Here is a 17575-nt window from a genome sequence, read left to right as displayed (position 1 = left end):
TGTGGGAGTTCAACCCGGCGCAGCACCGAACTCTGAGCAGGCTTTTCGACACGGCGTACGAAGATGTCTGGAAGGGGCTAACCAAAGGCACCGAGGCTCCCACATCCGCCTCCGAAGACCGCGGATTCAGCTCGCAGCGTCCTACTGGAGAGGTAAAATATGTTCATCTTTTACAGGATGTTAAGTTTTCTTCATAGTTTGACTCTATGCGGGATCTAAACTCCCTCACCTTCGACAGGATTGGCAGGCGAAGTCTGGACTGATTAACTGTCTGGCTCCCTTGCCCGAAGATCTAGCCCCTGCTCTCCTAGTGAAGCTGATGGTTCCGGCACCTTATGTGGTGCCGGAGAAGAAGGCCAAGAAGAAGAAGGCCACGGGGACTCGAAAGAGTTCCCGGCATATGGTGGTGTCGGACTCGTCGTCCGACGAGTCCGAGACGCACTCCTCCCGTGAAGACAAGGAGGAGGAAGAAGAGACCTCTCCCCCTCCAGCGGGGGGAGGAAAGAAGAGGAAGGCCGACCCAGTAGGGGAGGCCGAAGGGTCCAAGAAGAGGAAAACGCCTCCGCCGGACTACGCCCCCGACACCGACGAGGACGAAGAGGAGTGGCCGGACAGGGCCAAGCACCCGGTGAAATCGTAAGTGTTCGGATACCAGAGTAACTCATGATATTCCTTTTGTTGCGCAGCTTTCCCTAATGTCGAATATAATCATGCAGCCCGCCTAAGGACGGGCTCGACGAGTCGTCGAGCGGCTCCCTGGATTCATCGGACATGAATTCAGTTCCGCCCGCTGCCTCCCCCTGTGCTGCGGATGACGCCGAAGCGGTGTCGCGACAATCTCCGGGGCAAGAGGAGGTGGTCCAGGAGGAACCGCGAGGCGACCTCCCGAACTCCAGGAGTAAAGGGGACCAGACCCCCCAGGGCTCCAAGTCCGGCTTTAAGCCGGACACCGCGCCGGAATCATCAACGGTTCCGGACCGCGGCAGGCGAACTCCTGCCAAGAGGAGCAAGCCTATTGAGCCGGCGTCCTCCATCCAACCGGAGGCGCCGGACAATCTGCTGGAGGTGCTTAAGGGCGCCTCCATCGACGAGGAGCACCGTACCATCATGAGTACGGTGGTCTAGAAGGTTCGGTCCGCCAAAAGCGGACTGACTGAAGCTTGTGCTAGCCTTCTAACAGGCTTCGAGGTAAGTAAAAAATATGTAAAAATATTACCGCATAGACAGTAGCCCCTGATGCTCTGTTTGGCGTTCGGAAAGAAAAGCCGAATAGAGGATCTATTAAATATTGCAGGAGTCTAACTAAAAAGGAGTCAATATACGTATGCAGGCTTCGCTGCTGGCCACCACCGCACTGACTGCGGAGGTGGGTGCCCTGAAGGAGGGCCTCAAGCGGACCGAGCAAGAGCTCGCCTTGCCAAACGGCATCTCGAAGAGAAAGAAGGTAAGAGATACCTTATAGAAAAAATGCCTATAAGAAGACACAATTGCAAAATATGACAGGAGTACACTGCTTATTGTAGGGGCCATAACTGAGGTGGCGACCCTCAAGCAGGCGCTGTCCGAGGCCGAGAAGAAAGCGGCCACGGAGCGCACCGAGCGGGAGAAATTTGAGGCGCAGGTCGGCGAGGTGCAGCAAGAGCTTCAGGCTCTCATGAAAAAACATGAGAGTTTGGAGCTCGACTCGAAGACGCGAGCGTCCGAGCTTGCTGCTGCCCTTAAAACTGCCAAATCTGCCAAGGCCGAAGCCCAGAAGGCCCTCCAGGAATTGGATGCGGTGAAAAAGATAGCGGCGGGTAAGGCATTCTCTATGCAAAGCAGACATATAAAAGTAAACTACTTGTTACTTACCCGAATCCGGAGCTCTCCAGGGGCATTCGCAGATCTTCCCCGCAGCGTATCTGATGCCGCCGCATTCTACCGAGCCGAGGAAGGCAGATCGATGGAGAAGGTGTTCTGGTCTCAGTATGCTGAGGCCGGACACCCTGTGCCCTTGAGCGACCAGCTGAAGTAGCTGGTCGAGCTCCACAAGGCGGCCGAACAAGCCCTGAAGGGCTTCATAGTTTGGCTGTGGCCTGGAGAGGCCCTGCCTGGGAGCTACTTCAGACTAGTGCGGCGGCTGGTGGAGGCTTGTCCAAGGCTCAAGGTCATCAAGCGCTCCGTCTGCATCGAAGGTGCTCATAGGGCCCTTGCCCGTGCAAAGGTGCACTGGGGTAAGCTGGACGGTGAGAAGCTTGTGAGGGACGGGCCGCCGCCGGGGAAGGAGCATCGCAAGCCCGAGAACTATTACAAGGATGTTCTGGCTGGTGCCCGCCTTATGGCGAATGAATGTACCAAGGATGTAATTTTTGAATGAACTCGCTCGTGTTATCCTGTGCGCTGAAAACTTGTTCATATGCGCTAAGCAATGCTTGTTGAATTTAAAATATTACTTTCTGTGCGGCCGTTTATCAAAAAATTGAGAGATGGCGAGTCGTCGGCTTCTACCCCCATGCCACTAGTGCTGGGGTGTTCGGGATAAACCTGAGCGCTCTTTTTCCCATGATTGGGTCCGTCGAGGGGGGCGCTCAGCACAACGAACAAGGCAATCGGACTATAATGCTTGAACACTCTCACTTAGCCATAGAACTCTATAATTTTAAATTTTGGCGAAGCCCCTAGTATTCGGAAGACCGAGTTCGGGGCGCTATCCACGCCTTGGCCGGACAAAGCCGGTTCCTCGCTCGAAGCGGCATAAGTCTTTAAGGACTCGAAAAACCTCTCGAACAGCGACCGGTCTCTCGCCTCATCATGACAGTCAGTTTTAGCTTTCTCTACTGAGGTGCTCAGCCCAGCTTAACTGGGGCACAATCGCAGTAGTTCTCCTAGTGCTACCTTAGCCGATATAGCGGAACGTAAGGCACCAAAACATTGGAGCCGGGCAAACCCAACTATTGACCCAAATCATGATTCGAAGCCGATGCATATAGTGCTATAAGTTCGGGGTGCCGCACTTGTGAAAGTGTACGGACTTCTCACGCCATATTGATGGGTACTGAAGCCCCTGGCGTATTTTTGCCGTACCATAGTGTACGGATGCAACATGTTATTAATAAACATATATATATATATATATATATAAAGAGGATAATGCAAAAAATAGACAAAAAGCTATGCATTGTTTATAGAAAGGCTGCTATGAAAGCGGAACGATACAAATAGTGCAATAAGCAAAAGAAATTGGACTATTTAACATGTCCTGGCCAGGGGCAGGCCGCGGAATTGTATTAAAAAACAGGTATACTGCTCGCAATAGAGACCACCTGGGAGTTCCATAATGCGGCATGGCTTGTCTGCTTTCCTGGATCTTGCATTGTTTGTGCGGCAGTTGAATTGCCGAACGGGCCATCCGAAGTATGGAGTCCTGAGAGTAAGAGAAAAAAAAGGAATCCGGCAGCCCCTGGTGCGGTTTAAGCCGTATTTCGGGCGTGCCGTGATAGTGCCCCTTCCCCTGTGCCCATGGTATTTCAAGAGCGTAGTTATGTACGTGAAGCACTAGTTTCGCTATATCGCGAGGGCTAGGGTTGGGGCCGCATTGCTACGCTAGCTCAGAACATGCCAGGCGGTCTTGTTGTAGGGTACTCCGGGCGTGCTTGACAGTGTCCGGCTTTTTGAAGGCCGAACTGGAGAACTGCCTAGAGAGGCTGCTTTGTGCTTTTGCTGCGAGCGTTGCCGTGTGCTCCTACGTTCGGAGGGAGCATTCAATGTTCCCATTGACCGTGATTACTCCTCTAGGGCCTGGCATCTTGAGCTTGAGGTATGCATAGTGCGGTACCGCGTTGAATTTTGCGAATGCGGCTCGCCCGAGCAGTGCGTGATAGCCACTATGGAACGGGACTATGTCGAAGATCAACTCCTCGCTTCCGAAGTTATCCGGAGATCCGAAGACCACTTCTAGTGTGACTGAGCCTGTACAGTTGGCTTCTACACATGGTATGACGCCTTTAAAGGTCGTTTTGGTGGGCTTGATCCTCGAGGGATTTATGCCCATTTTTCGCACTGTATCCTGGTAAAGCAGGTTCAAGCTGCCGCCGCCGTCCATGAGGACTCTTCTGAGATGAAATCCGTCAATGATTGGGTCTAGAACCAATGCGGCGAAGCCGCCGTGACGGATGCTAGTGGGGTGGTCCCTTCGATCAAAGGTGATCGGGCAGGAGGACCATGGGTTGAACTTTGGGGCGACTGGCTCCATCGCATATACATCCCGTAACGCACGCTTCCGCTCCCTCTTAGGGATGTGGGTTGCATATATCATGTTCACCGTCCGCACTTGCGGGGGAAATCCCTTCTGTCCACTATTGTTTGGCGGCCTGGGCTCCTCCTCGTTGTCACTATGCAGCCCCTTGTCTTTGTTTTCGGCTCTTAACTTGCCTGCCTGCTTGAACACCCAATAATCCCTATTGGTGTGATTGGCTGGCTTTTCGGGGTTGCCATGTATCTGGCACAAGCGGTCGAGTATTCGGTCCAAACTGGACGGGCCCTGAGTATTTCTTTTGAATGGCTTTTTCCGTTGACCGGATTTGTAGCCTTGGAATCCGGCATTAACTGCCGTATCCTCGTTGTTGTCGCTGTTAACGCGGCGCTTTTGTTTGTTCCGACGCGACCTGTCGCTTTTGTCCTTGGTATTCAAATTACCAGGGTTCTTGGTTAAATTGTTGCTGCGAGCTAGCCAGCTGTCTTCTCCCGTGCAAAAGCGGGTCATGAGTGTCGTGAGGGCTGCCATAGATTTCGGCTTTTCCTGTCCCAGGTGCCGGGCAAGCCACTCGTCATGGATATTATGCTTGAAGGCCGCTAAGGCCTCTGCGTCCGGACAGTCGACTATCTGGTTTTTCTTTGTTAGGAACCGTGTCCAGAATTGCCTGGCCGATTCCTCTGGCTGCTGAATTATGTGGCTTAGGTCATCAGCGTCCGGCGGTCGCACATAAGTGCCCTGGAAGTTATCAAGGAATGCGGCTTCCAGGTCCTCCCAAGAACCGATTGAGTCTGCTAGCAAGCTATTAAGCCAATGCCGGGCCGGTCCCTTAAGTTTGAGTCAGAGGTATTTGATGGCGTGTAGATCATCATCGCGGGCCATGTGGATATGAAGGAGATAATCCTCGATCCATACCGCAGGATCTGTTGTGCCATCGTACGATTCAACGTTTACGGGTTTGAAGCCCTCAGGGATTTTATGATCCATTACTTCATCTGTGAAGCATAGTGGGTGTGCGGCACCTCTGTATTGGGCTATATCACGACGCAACTCGAAGGAGCTTTGTCTGTTGAGTTCGGCCCGGCCGGATTTATTGCATCCGGAGTGACAATCACCGTCACGTGCCGTGGGGCGCCTGCGCGATCCATAGATCGATCTTGTTTGCCTTGCCTTGTCCTCCAGTATGTTGTGCAGGTCGGGCGCATTTTCCCGTGCCTTAGTATGCTTGACGCGCCGTCGGGGCATGGCTTGAGTGTAGGGCCAAGAGGCCTCTCTGTCGCGGTCACGAGGTGGCCGGTCGGCCATGTCATGCGCTGGTGATGTAGGTGCTTCCTCCTCTAGTCGGGGTAGCAGCCTGCGCTTTGGGTAACTCTTGGAGGGGCGTTCGAGTTCATACTCTTCAGCCGCAAGGACTTCAGTCCATCTGTCAGCTAGAAAATCCTGATCAGCTCTAAGCTGTTGCTGCTTTTTCTTGAGGCTGCTTGCCATGGCCATAAGCCTGTGTTTAAAACGCTCTTGTTCGGCGAGATCCTCTGGCACGACGAACTCGTCGTCATCGAGGCTTGCCTCGTCTTCGGAGGGAGGCGTATAATTATTGTCCTCAACCTCTTGGTCCATCGCCCTCTCGTGAGGGCTGGCTTCTCTGTCCTCCTATGCTGAATCTTGCTGGAGGGGGTGTTCTTCGGCGCTATCCAGAGTAGTATTATCTACTTGTCGGAATCACCATTTTTGCTTTGGCGGGATTTAGAGCGGCGCCGCTGACGCCGGCGTTTGGGCTGTTTCTTAGAGGTATCGTCCCCTGCTGTTCCATCACCATCTCCATCCTTTGGAGTGTCCACCATATATATGTCATATGACGAGGTGGCCTTCCAGTGCCCTACAGGTGCTGGTTCTTGTTCGTCTCCTGCATCGTCGTCCATGCCGTCGATGTCTTCGGAACCGAAGTCAAGCATGTCGGTTAAGTCGTCGACAGTGGCTACGAAGTGGGCGGTGGGTGGGTTTTGAATTTCCTCATCGTCCGTATCCCAACCTTGCTGACCGTAGTCCGGCCAGGGCTCTCCTGATAAAGAGAGAGACTTTAGAGAATTCAGGATGTCGCCGAAGGGCGAGTTGCTGAAAGATGTCCGCGGCAGTGAACTCCATTATCGGCGCCCAATCGGATTCGATCGGCAGGGGCGCGGGGGGCTCGGAGTTCGGAGAGGAATCCGGCTCCTCGGAGTCACGGGCCATGCAGAGTGCAGGGCTGGAGTTCGGCTCAATCGCCTCTGAGATCGCAGCCCCTGAGGTAGTGTCCAACCGCTGATCCTCGATCAGTGCAGTAGGCTCCGAATAAATGGTCGGAACCGATGCGGGTGCGGCCTCCAAGGCGCTGTTGGGCGGCAGAGCTATATCATGCCCATCGAGACAGTGCGGCGCGCTTGGCTGTGGCTCGAATCCGTCAAAGATCAAGTCCCCGCGGATGTCAGCCGTGTAGTTTAGGCTTCCAAACCCGACCTGATGGCCAGGGGTGTAGCTTTCGATCTGCTCAAGGTGGCCAAGCGAATTGGCCCGCAGTGCGAAGCCACCGAAGACGAAGATCTGTCCGGGGAGAAAAGTCTCACCCTGGACTGCATCGTTGTTGATGATCGAAGGAGCCATCGGTCCTAAAAGCGACGACACAGAGGAACTCTCAATGAAAGCACCAATGTCGGTGTCAAAACCGGCGGATCTCGGGTAGGGGGTCCCGAACTGTGCGTCTAGGCCGAATGGTAACAGGAGGCAAGGAACACAATGTTTTACCTAGGTTCGGGCCCTCTTGATGGAGGTAAAACCCTACATCCTGCTTGATTAATATTGATGATATGTGTAGTACAAGAGTAGATCTACCACGAGATCAAGGAGGCTAAACCCTAGAAGCTAGCCTATGGTATAATTGTTGTATGATGAAGTTGTCCTACGGACTAAAACCCTCCGGTTTATATAGACACCGGAGAGCGTTAGGGTTACACAAAGTCGGTTATAATGGTAGGAGATCTTGAATATCCGCATCGCCAAGCTTGCCTTCCACGCCAAGGAAAGTCCCATCCGAACACGGGACGAAGTCTTCAATCTCGTATCTTCACAGTCCTAGATTCCGGCTGAAGGTATAGTCCGGCTACTCGAACACCCCCTAATCCAGGACTCCCTCAACCAGCAAGACCGCCCGAATGTGCCGACAAATCCCGATAGGAGCTGCACATATCTTGTTCTCAGGGCACACCGGATGAGCAATCCCTACAACTAAAACCATCCCTCAAGTTTCCCCGAGGTGGCGCTGCAAGGGGCTCTAGTTCGGACGAACACTTAGAGAAGCACTGGCCCGGGGGGTTTAAAATAAAGATGACCCTTGGGTTGGCCGACCCAGGGGAGGGGTAATAGGTTGTTAGGCAAATGTAAAACCAAGATTGGGCCTTGCTGGAGGAGTTTTATTCAAAGCAAACTGTCAAGGGGTTCCCATAACACCCAACCGCGTAAGGAACACAAAATCAAGGAACATAACACCGGTATGACGGAAACTAGGGCGGCAAGAGTGGAACAAAACAACAGGCATAAGGCCGATCCTTCCACGCTTTACCAAGTATATAGATGCATTAATTAAATAAGAGATATTGTGATATCCCAACATATCCATGTTCCAACATGGAACAAACTTCAGCTTCACCTGCAACTAACAACGCTATAAGAGGGGCTGAGCAAAGCGGTAACATAGCCAAACAACGGTTTGCTAGGACAAGGTGGGTTAGAGGTTTGACATGGCAATATGGGAGGCATGATATAGCAAGTGGTAGGTATGGCGGCATAGCAATAGAGCGAACAACTAGCAAGCAAAGATAGAAGTGATTTCGAGGGTATGGTCATCTTGCCTGAGATCCCGCAAGGAAGAAGAACGAGTCCGTGAAGAAGACACACAGACGAAGTCGAACGGATCCTCACAAACGCGACGTTATCGGAACTAACCCGAAGAAGCAACACCGGAAAGAAGCAAACAACATAGTAAACAACCATCACATAAGCATGGCATGATGCACAACCAAGTATGATGCATGTCCGGTTTAATGAGGCATGGCATGGAAAAATGCACAAACAATCCTACAAATTAAGTGGAGCTCAATATGCAACTCCGTTGCATATTGACGAAACACCACGTGACTTATTTAGTTCTCCCCCGTTTATGTACTCAACAACATTAAATGTTGGTTAGCATGGCAAGAGGTGAAGCATACATAAACTAACTACCTAGTCAAGTTTAAATGAGGCCGGAAACAACAAACAACAATTCTGGAAAATCCTCATGTGCATATTTTTAGGTTTGGTATTGTTTTGCCATAAACATATTTTTAGAGTTGTTAAACACGCGAAGTAATCTCACCAAGTTAAACTAGGCATTTTTCTACCCCATTTACATATAAAGTTTGTTAGGTTGGGAGCTACGGTTATTTAGTTATGAATTAAATCATTTTAGCATGGCAATTAAGCAAAATTAAACAAACAACAGTTTAAACATTTTAAACATGCATGAAAGTGGCAAATTATTAATCTACAAAAAATTCTAAGCATTTTACATATATAACTTATTTTAATATGATGCACGGTTGGTGAGTTATAATATGCATGATGTTGGAGGGCTATTCTGCAAAACTGTTATCTCAGGATAAATGCTAAAATCGCTGGACAGGAAAAAAACATGACGGGCTGAAACAAGTTGGCCCAACAGAGAGAGAAAAAAAGAGGAGGGGCGCTGGGGTGTGGCCTCACCCATGGGCTTCGGCCCAAGGCGGTGAAGCAGGAGGTAGGCCTGCTAGAAGCGGTTGCTAGGCCTCGCGCGAGACACGGCCCAGGCGCGGGTTGCGGTCAACGCGTGCCAGTGGATCGAGCGCGAGCAGCGCCGCTCGCTCATTCTCTGCTCGACAGGGGCAGATCGACGGCGTTGAAGGTCAACGGCGGGGCGGCAGCGGGACTTTGCGCGGTAACGACGAACTGGGGTCTCCGGGATCCGAGGCCGCGGGGTCGATCTCAGCTGGACCGGGTCAAAACGAGGGGTGGCGGCGCCGACGTGCTATGGAAGAGGACCGGTAGCGAGGAGGTCTGGTGCGCGAGGAATGACGTGGGAACAAAGGCTGGACACTGGTCCATGGCACGGGGCAGAGGAGGTGTGGGCGAGGTTCTCATCGAGGTCCGACGACACGAGACGGTGGTCATGGTCTGGTGCTCCTGCAGGGGAACACGGGGAAGAGAGGGAGGTTAAAGCAGAGAGAAGAAGAATGGGAGGAAGGAGAGGGGTGACCACGGTGGTGCTAGTCGCCGGCAGGGGCGGCTGCAGCCGAGGCCAGGCGCTGAAGTTGAGGGGGCTCGAGGAGCTCCTCTCCTTTGGCTTCGAGCGAGGCAGGGAGGAGCAAAATGCTCGGGCAGGAGGCGACGGCTGCGGGATGGCTCGGGCTCCTCCGGTTCTTTGCAGGCAGGCGCGGGAGGCGAGACGAGGCTGGATGGGTGGATCAAGGAAATCGGAGGCTGGTTGGTGGGTGGAGGTATGGAAGGATCCCGAGGTGGATTTGGAAGGTGGCGGCGGAGGGACAAGACTCCTAGTTTTTAGGGTTAGGCTGATTTGGTAGGTGGTGGTCTTATATATAAAGCAAGTGGATTTGTGATAGGGGCATTTGGTCCCTTCGATCGTAATCGGGCGATCGAGAAAAATAGGCTAGGGAGTCCAAATAAGAAAACGGTGATGTTTTATAGATGTTTGGGGATGTTCCGGACCCATCGGTCACGACTGCTCGGGTCGGGTCCGGGACAGTTTTCGGACGCGCGCGAGGGGTCGATGCATTGCGCAAAGAGGGGTAGGCTGGGCCTAGGTGGACTGTGAGGAAGGGCTTGGGCTGAGAGGAAAGAGGGGGAATGCAGCCTGGCGACTGCTTCCGGAGACCAAAAACGTCCGATGATAGAGCGGCTATACTGCCACAATAGTTATCCGTTGGGGCGTCAAACGAACTCCGAATGCGATGAAATTTGGCAAGCGGCCTATTTACACTATAATAAGACCGCACACCAACTTTCAACCCATTCCTAGAACATTTTCCGGCCACTTATAAAATAATATTTCGGACGTGCCGCGGGCGCGTGCAAGTGTGGTTGGGCTCAGAACGGACAAGGGACGGAACTGGGGGAACCCGGACGCGGATGCAAGTTTTGAAAACATGATGATGCAATGCACATGATGACATGGCAAGATGCAACATGCAAACAAAAGACAAGGCAACAACAACGAATAACTGGAAGACACCTGGCGCAACGGTCTCGGGGCGTCACATTACTTTTGTTCCTGAGGACATGGGAGAAGTCTTGCTATTAGTAGTCATGTGAATTTGGTATTCGTTCAATATTTTGATGAGATGTATGTTGTCTCTCCTCTAGTGGTGTTATGTGAATGTCGACTACATGACACTTCACAATTGTTTGGGCCTAGAGGAAGGCATTGGGGAGTAATAAGTAGATGATGGGTTGCTAGAGTGACAGAAGCTTAAACCCTAGTTTATGCGTTGCTTCGTAAGGGGCTGATTTGGATCCATATGTTTCATGCTATGTGTCGTGGAATTGTCACGACAGATGTCCTTAGTGTCTGGACTTAGTCGCGAGGCCAACACATCTATGTGGTAGCTTGAGAGGGGTTGAGCGGGATGAGAGACGCGATGTTTTACCCAGGTTCGGCCCCTCACGGTGGAGGTAAAAGCCTACATCCTACTTCATTGATATTGATGATGATGATCACGGTTACAAGTGTGCTCTATCTCAAGAGCTATTGTCTAAACCTAACTTGTCCAACTTGTGGAACTTGTCAATCTTGTCCCCCCTGGGGAGCCCTGCCCATCCTTATATATGTTGAAGGGGTGGGTTACATGGCTAGTCCTAGTAGGATTAGGATTACTCTATTACAAGTGGAGTCCTAGTCTTGCTTCCCTTGTAAGGGAATATTCCTTATGCCTTTTATCTTAAGCCGGCCCACCATTAAGCGTGAACCGGCCTTCTGGGCCATTGGCCTCGTCATCCATCTGACCCGCCCGCCGGGTTACTAATGAACCGCCAAGATCGGGCAGGTAGCCCATGAACCGCCAAGCTCCGGGCGGGTTACTAGTGAGTCATCCAGTCCGGCCGGTTTATACTTCCGGCCGGTTTACTCCACGGGGTATATCCCCAACATTAGCCCCCAGTTTAATTTGGATTTATCCATGTTAAACTGATCCTGTAAAACAAACACAAGAGCAAATTTGACAGATTATGCTCCGGGTTAAGAATTCTTGTAGACCGGCATCTGATGATCCTTAAGTCCTTGTCATTTCCTCCTTCTAGAAAATCCGGGTTAACAAGCCAGCTTCATACTCAATTTGTTGACATTGGTTTCTCACAGAGAAATATTGTGAAGAATAATCCACTTGAGTCGGCTTCCAAAGCGCCGGTTTAAGAAATATGGGTCTTGAAATACTTATCTGATATTCAGCCGGTTTGAAGACATAAAACTTGCCGGTTTAATATTACCAAAATGGCCGGTTTATAAATATTAATGGCACCGGGTCATAATTGTTGTCGACACCGGGTCATGTAATTGATCTTCCTGATTTGCTCAAAACTGATAAAATGAAGATGTTCCTCTTTTATATGCATAATACCTGTAGCCCCCAAGTCTTAAGAGGAGAACATAGTGATAACTTAAGACTTGCTCCAATAAGTGTTTCAACCTTGAAGAAATCCGGTTTGTTCATCTCAATCATATAAACTGAATACTCCATATATGTAGCCCCCAAGTGCCGGGTTGTCATGCTTGCAGCAACCTGGGACTTGTAATTGCTTATAAAAACTTCAATCAGTGTAACCCCCAAGGGCCGGGTCATTATGCAATAATGAGCAGGAACTTTGTAGATATAATTATGTAGATTTTAGCAGTGATGTGTAGCCCCCAAGGGCCGGCTTAGTAAGATAATACTGAACCGGGACTTGATATATACTTCAATGAAAATAACATCTTATAATGTAGCTTCCATCGTAGGGCTTGAACCCACGTCCACAAGGTTAAGAGCTTTGTGCTTTACCAACTGAGCTCCTTCAATATTATGGACGAAAACTTGTGTACCTTGAATTGTTGACAGGAACAATTGGTAGCCCCCAAGGGCCGGCTCATTACAATGTGATGAGTCGGGTCTTCAATAAAGTGAGCAAAAAATGACTTTGCATTAGCCCCCAAGTGTCATGGTGCATGCTTGCAGCGGCATGAGACTTGCATATTTGATATAATCTCAATTTAAATAATATAGCCCCCAAGTGCCGGGTCGTAAGCCTGCAGCGACTCGGGACTATTCCTTCAATTGTAGAATAAATCATATCCTTTGATAAAATAATAGCCATTGCGCTAAAGCGACTTTGAAAACCTCAATAATACCGGTTATTAATAACCATAATAAAATCCAGCCATGTTGGCTATTCAGGACAATATAATCCGGTGAAAACCTTATCATTCAATATCATAATGAAAATTCAGCCAAGTTTGGCTATTTGAATAATATAACCCAATGATGTATAAGTGCTTGATTCCAATGGCGCAATCCAAATATATATATACTGGCGACTTATAGTCCAAATCCAGGCCATTTTTAACAAACCTGTTTCTACATACAACAAGTTTAAAGTGTCCTGGCGATTTACCGCCAGACGGGTCATAATGCCCAACATATAACCCGGGTTTATAACCAAGGCTGCACTTAAGAACAATCAAATATGAAATAGATCATAACTGTGACATTGAATCACATCGTTGGTTTACCAACTTTTTTAGTAAGGGTGATAACCCAAATCTTGAGTATGATAACTCCCTTCATATTGTGCCAGTTTATGATAAAACCGTACCGGGTTGTGATAAACACCGGTTTAACCATATATAATACTGGCGACTCATAGTCAAACCAGACCGGGCTGATAGTCTCCGTATTATAATTTGATCGTGTACTGATAACTTGTAGTTGAAAGCCGAGCCGGGTTGATAAACACCGGTTTATTCCATAATAGGATGGTAACAGAAAAATCAAACCGGGCAGATAGTCTCCGGATTAAGATTTGACCGTGTTCCGCCAATTTGTAATTGACAGTCGAACCGGATTAACAATGTCGGTTTAAAAATGCAACAGAAGTAAAAGTTCTTTAGCAAAAAAGAACAGAATTCAAGCAAAGGCAAAAATAAAACCATTGCAAATGAGGCTTTGAGCCGATCAAGAGGCATTACCATGGTCGGACACGACCAAGCCCCCAAAAAGGCGTAGCTATGGTTCGAGTCAGCCAGGTCCCCAAATGATGCTTTGGCATTACGCCGATCAAGAGGTGTAGCTATAGTTCGGGTTCGACCAAGCCCCCAAGTGATGCTGTGGCACTAGGCCGGTCAAGAGGCGTGACTATGGTTGATACGTGACCACAAGTCCCCAAGTGATGCTTTGGCATTACGCCGATCAAGAGGTGTAGCTATGGTTCGGGTTTGACCAAGCCCCCAAGTGATGTTGTGGCACTAGGCCGATCAAGAGGCGTGACTATGGTTCAGACGTGACCACAAGTCCCCAAATGATATTGTGGCTTTTCACCTACCAAATGGCGTTGCTATGGTTCGGATGCGACCAAGCCCCCAAGTGATATTGTGGCATTGCGCCGATCAAGAGGTGTAGCTATGGTTTGGATACGACCAAAGCCCCCAAGTGATCAATGATATGAGAAGCCAATAAGGCATGATACCCATGTTTGAACCGCGCATCATGGCAGCAGGTCCTCTTTGGCACCTTTAATTTTTCTGAGAACTTGAACTTGCGAGAGATTTAAATCTTTTTGAATCGGAACTTTAAACCGGATTTGAGAGCTTCAAGCTTTGTGGGAAACAGGTTTACCTTGAACCGGATTTTGAACCAGATTTGAGAGCTTAAAAGCTTTGTAAGAGACAAATTTACCTTGAGCCGGATGTTTGAACCGGATTTGAGAGCTTAAAAGCTTTGCGGGAGAGAGATGTCTCTTGAACCGGATTTTAAACCGGAATCCTTATTTTGAACCGACAATTTTCTGACGGCCTTTAAATTTTCATCAATATGGCGGTGTCCTCCGGAAACGGGTTATCGATCCCTCCAATGACCCGGAGTTCCCGAGTCATGTCATTGTAGCCCCCGAGTCTTAAGACTACTCGAGGAGTTGGCTTGAGACTCTCCATATTTGACCGTAATATAAACCGGTATGAGTCCTTCAACAGCGTAATGACATAATAATCCCGTCCTACATTGGAGAACTTACAAGCCAGAATAATTGCTCTTTTAAAGAAAACAATATAAAATATATGCTGGATGGATTTCACCTGATATGTTAGGCCAGAAACTATTCACCGCCGAGTTGATGATCACTTAAACCCATCATGGGTGAATCGGCCGCGGGAGTAGATAGATAAGCCGGTCATGGTGTTGTAAGCCGGTGTGGATGAGAGAGTCGACCGTGACGCTGGAAACGGCACGGACGCGGGTGAGTCGGCCATGGGCATGAACCATAAGTCAATCACGTGTGTTGATGTAGCGAGGGCGGTGACTTGCACATGTATCCATCCGGTAGCACGGCACGGACAAATGGGAGTGTAAGAATAATATTGACGCTCCCCCTTGCAACACCTTTTATAATGAATAATGAACCTGCGAAAAAAATACCACAGACAAGAGTGATTGTTCTCAGACGAATTAATATGCCCCAGAGAAAAGACATCACCTGGTGTCCTGTCGGGTGAACACTATATTCTAGCAATTGTAGGCTCGTTTCTTTGTCCGATCCATGATGTCATTTTCAGCAGGTTGCATGGTAGTACTTTTGTACTAGTTGATCATTAAGACGCGGTAGAGCAGATGCTGGCCACGGGTGAAGGCGACCCGTCAGGGGCGCGGTGCTGTCTGTCGCGGGGCTCAGCCGTGTTAAGCCACTGCGGTGGGTTGGCGTTGGTGGTGCGGATATGATGACGGCGGCGGCGGAGGTATCCATGAAGCAAGGCCGCAACAGAGTCTGCTTCTGAGTCGTAAGCCGGCTGAACAGACCGGGTCGTGGCCTATTTTTCCTTTTCTTTATTTTTAATAGTCAACTTTCCCTTGAGGACCGGAATACTAGTACTTGCACCTAGCACCCTGTTGGTTGCTCTGGACGTGATCTGTCTCACGCGTAGTTTCCTTTGTCCGCCTCGGCTTCCAACGGTGACACGGAGAAAATCGGTCTAGCTTAATGGATCGTCCAGTCGCAACAGCACTGCAACCCCAATCTTCTCTTGACTGAAGCATCTTGTGTATTTTATTTTTTGACTGTTCGTCAGCGATGACATCTTCTGTGTCGGCTTTTGTTTCATCTAACATGGCGGGTTAAAAGGGCGGCGCGGCAGATGGCTCAAGGCCGGTCGGCGCGGCGGTTTGTAGCGGCGCGGCTCCGCGGGCGCCGGGTGGAGCGAAGGCGGACGATAGTTCTACGCTGAGGCTGGCGGCGTAGGTGGTGAAAAGCGGAGACGAGTCGGGGTAGCAGCAGCGGCCTTCGGACAGCGGCGGCTGTTGGAGCGAGGCGGAGGCGGAGCCGGTACGGCCAGAGCAAGGTTGGAAACGACTCGGAGTCGACATGCACCCATGACCAAATCCTCCTCCGATTTGTTGTTGGTTTGACCTTTCTTCTCATGCTGATGGATCATTGGATAGATCACTTTTTGCCTTCACATTTGGAATCGGTAGTACTAGTTGATGGTTCGTTAGATTGATCTGGAGCTCTCACGTGACCACAAGCAGCTGTCTGGCTCACCGTTTTCTAAGATTGCACTGGTTTAAATTGGACTGGACGAGGATTGATTTGACGTATCTCCTTCCGTTGAGAGAACCTGCCAGCTTTAACAGACCACGTGAGCGCGGCGGTTTATCTTCGGCGAGACCGACTTCTTGCCTGACTCGGTGACTTGGGGCGTGGCGCTACACAGACAGAACCCTAAACTTTCATGCTCAATCTTGTATATGCCGCTGCTGAAAACTTCTTCAATCTTGACTGTTGACTTTGTAGTTGATGTAAATTCTTTCACGCCGGCTCTTCTTCATTCGATCAATCGCGAGTTTCTCGATCCCTAGGAAGATCCCTCCAAGAACTCAACACCACCGTGCGCAGGCCCCACGGTGAGCGCCAACTGTCGTGGAATTGTCACGACAGATGTCCTTAGTGTCTGAACTTAGTCGCGAGGCCAACGCATCTATGTGGTAGCTTGAGAGGGGTTGAGCAGGACGAGAGACGCGATGTTTTACCCAGGTTCGACCCCTCACGGTGGAGGTAAAAGCCTACATCCTGCTTCATTGATATTGATGATGATGATCACGGTTACAAGTGTTCTCTATCTCAAGAGCTATTGTCTAAACCTAACTTGTCCAACTTGTGGAACTTGTCAATCTTGTCCTCCCTGGGGAGCCCTGCCCCTCCTTATATATGTTGAAGGGGCGGGTTACATGACTAGTCCTAGTAGGATTAGGATTACTCTATTACAAGTGGAGTCCTAGTCTTGCTTCCATTGTAAGGGAATATTCCTTATGCCTTTTATCTTAAGCCGGCCCACCATTAAGCGTGAACCGGCCTTCTGGGCCATGGGCCTCGTCATCCATCTGACCCGCCCGCCGGGTTACTAATGAACCGCCAAGACCGGGCAGGTAGCCCGTGAACCGCCAAGCTCCGGGCGGGTTACCAGTGAGTCATCCAGTCCGGCCGGTTTATACTTCCGGCTGGTTTACGCCACGGGGTATATCCCCGACACTATGGTTAGGTTTACCTTAATACTTTTGTTGTAGTTGCGGATGCTTGCAATAGAGGTTAATCATAAGTGGGATGCTTTTCCAAGTAAGGGCAGTACCCAAGCACCGGTCCACCCACATACCAAATTATCAAAGTACCGAACACGAATCATATGAGCGTGATGAAAACTAGCTTGACAATATTCCCATGTGTCCTCGGGAGCGCTTTTCTCTATATAAGAGTTTGTCCAGGCTTGTCCTTTGCTACAAAAAGGGTTGGGCCACCTTGCTGCACTTTATTTACTTTTGTTACTTGTTGCTCGTTACAAATTATCCTATCATAAAGCTATCTGTTACCACTTATTTCAGTACTTGCAGAGAATACCTTGCTGGAAACCGCTTATCATTTCCTTCTGCTCCTTGTTGGGTTCGACACTCTTACTTATCGAAAGGACTACGATAGATCCCCTATACTTGTGGTTCATCAATGGTGAATACAGAAGGGTTACTGTTAGGACTCCTAACCGAGAGAGGGAGAGGA

The sequence above is a fragment of the Triticum dicoccoides genome, chromosome 1A (genome assembly GCF_002162155.2).
Source record: "Triticum dicoccoides isolate Atlit2015 ecotype Zavitan chromosome 1A, WEW_v2.0, whole genome shotgun sequence".
Classification (NCBI taxonomy): Eukaryota; Viridiplantae; Streptophyta; class Magnoliopsida; order Poales; family Poaceae; genus Triticum; species Triticum dicoccoides.
This window is presented reverse-complemented; position numbering follows the sequence as displayed.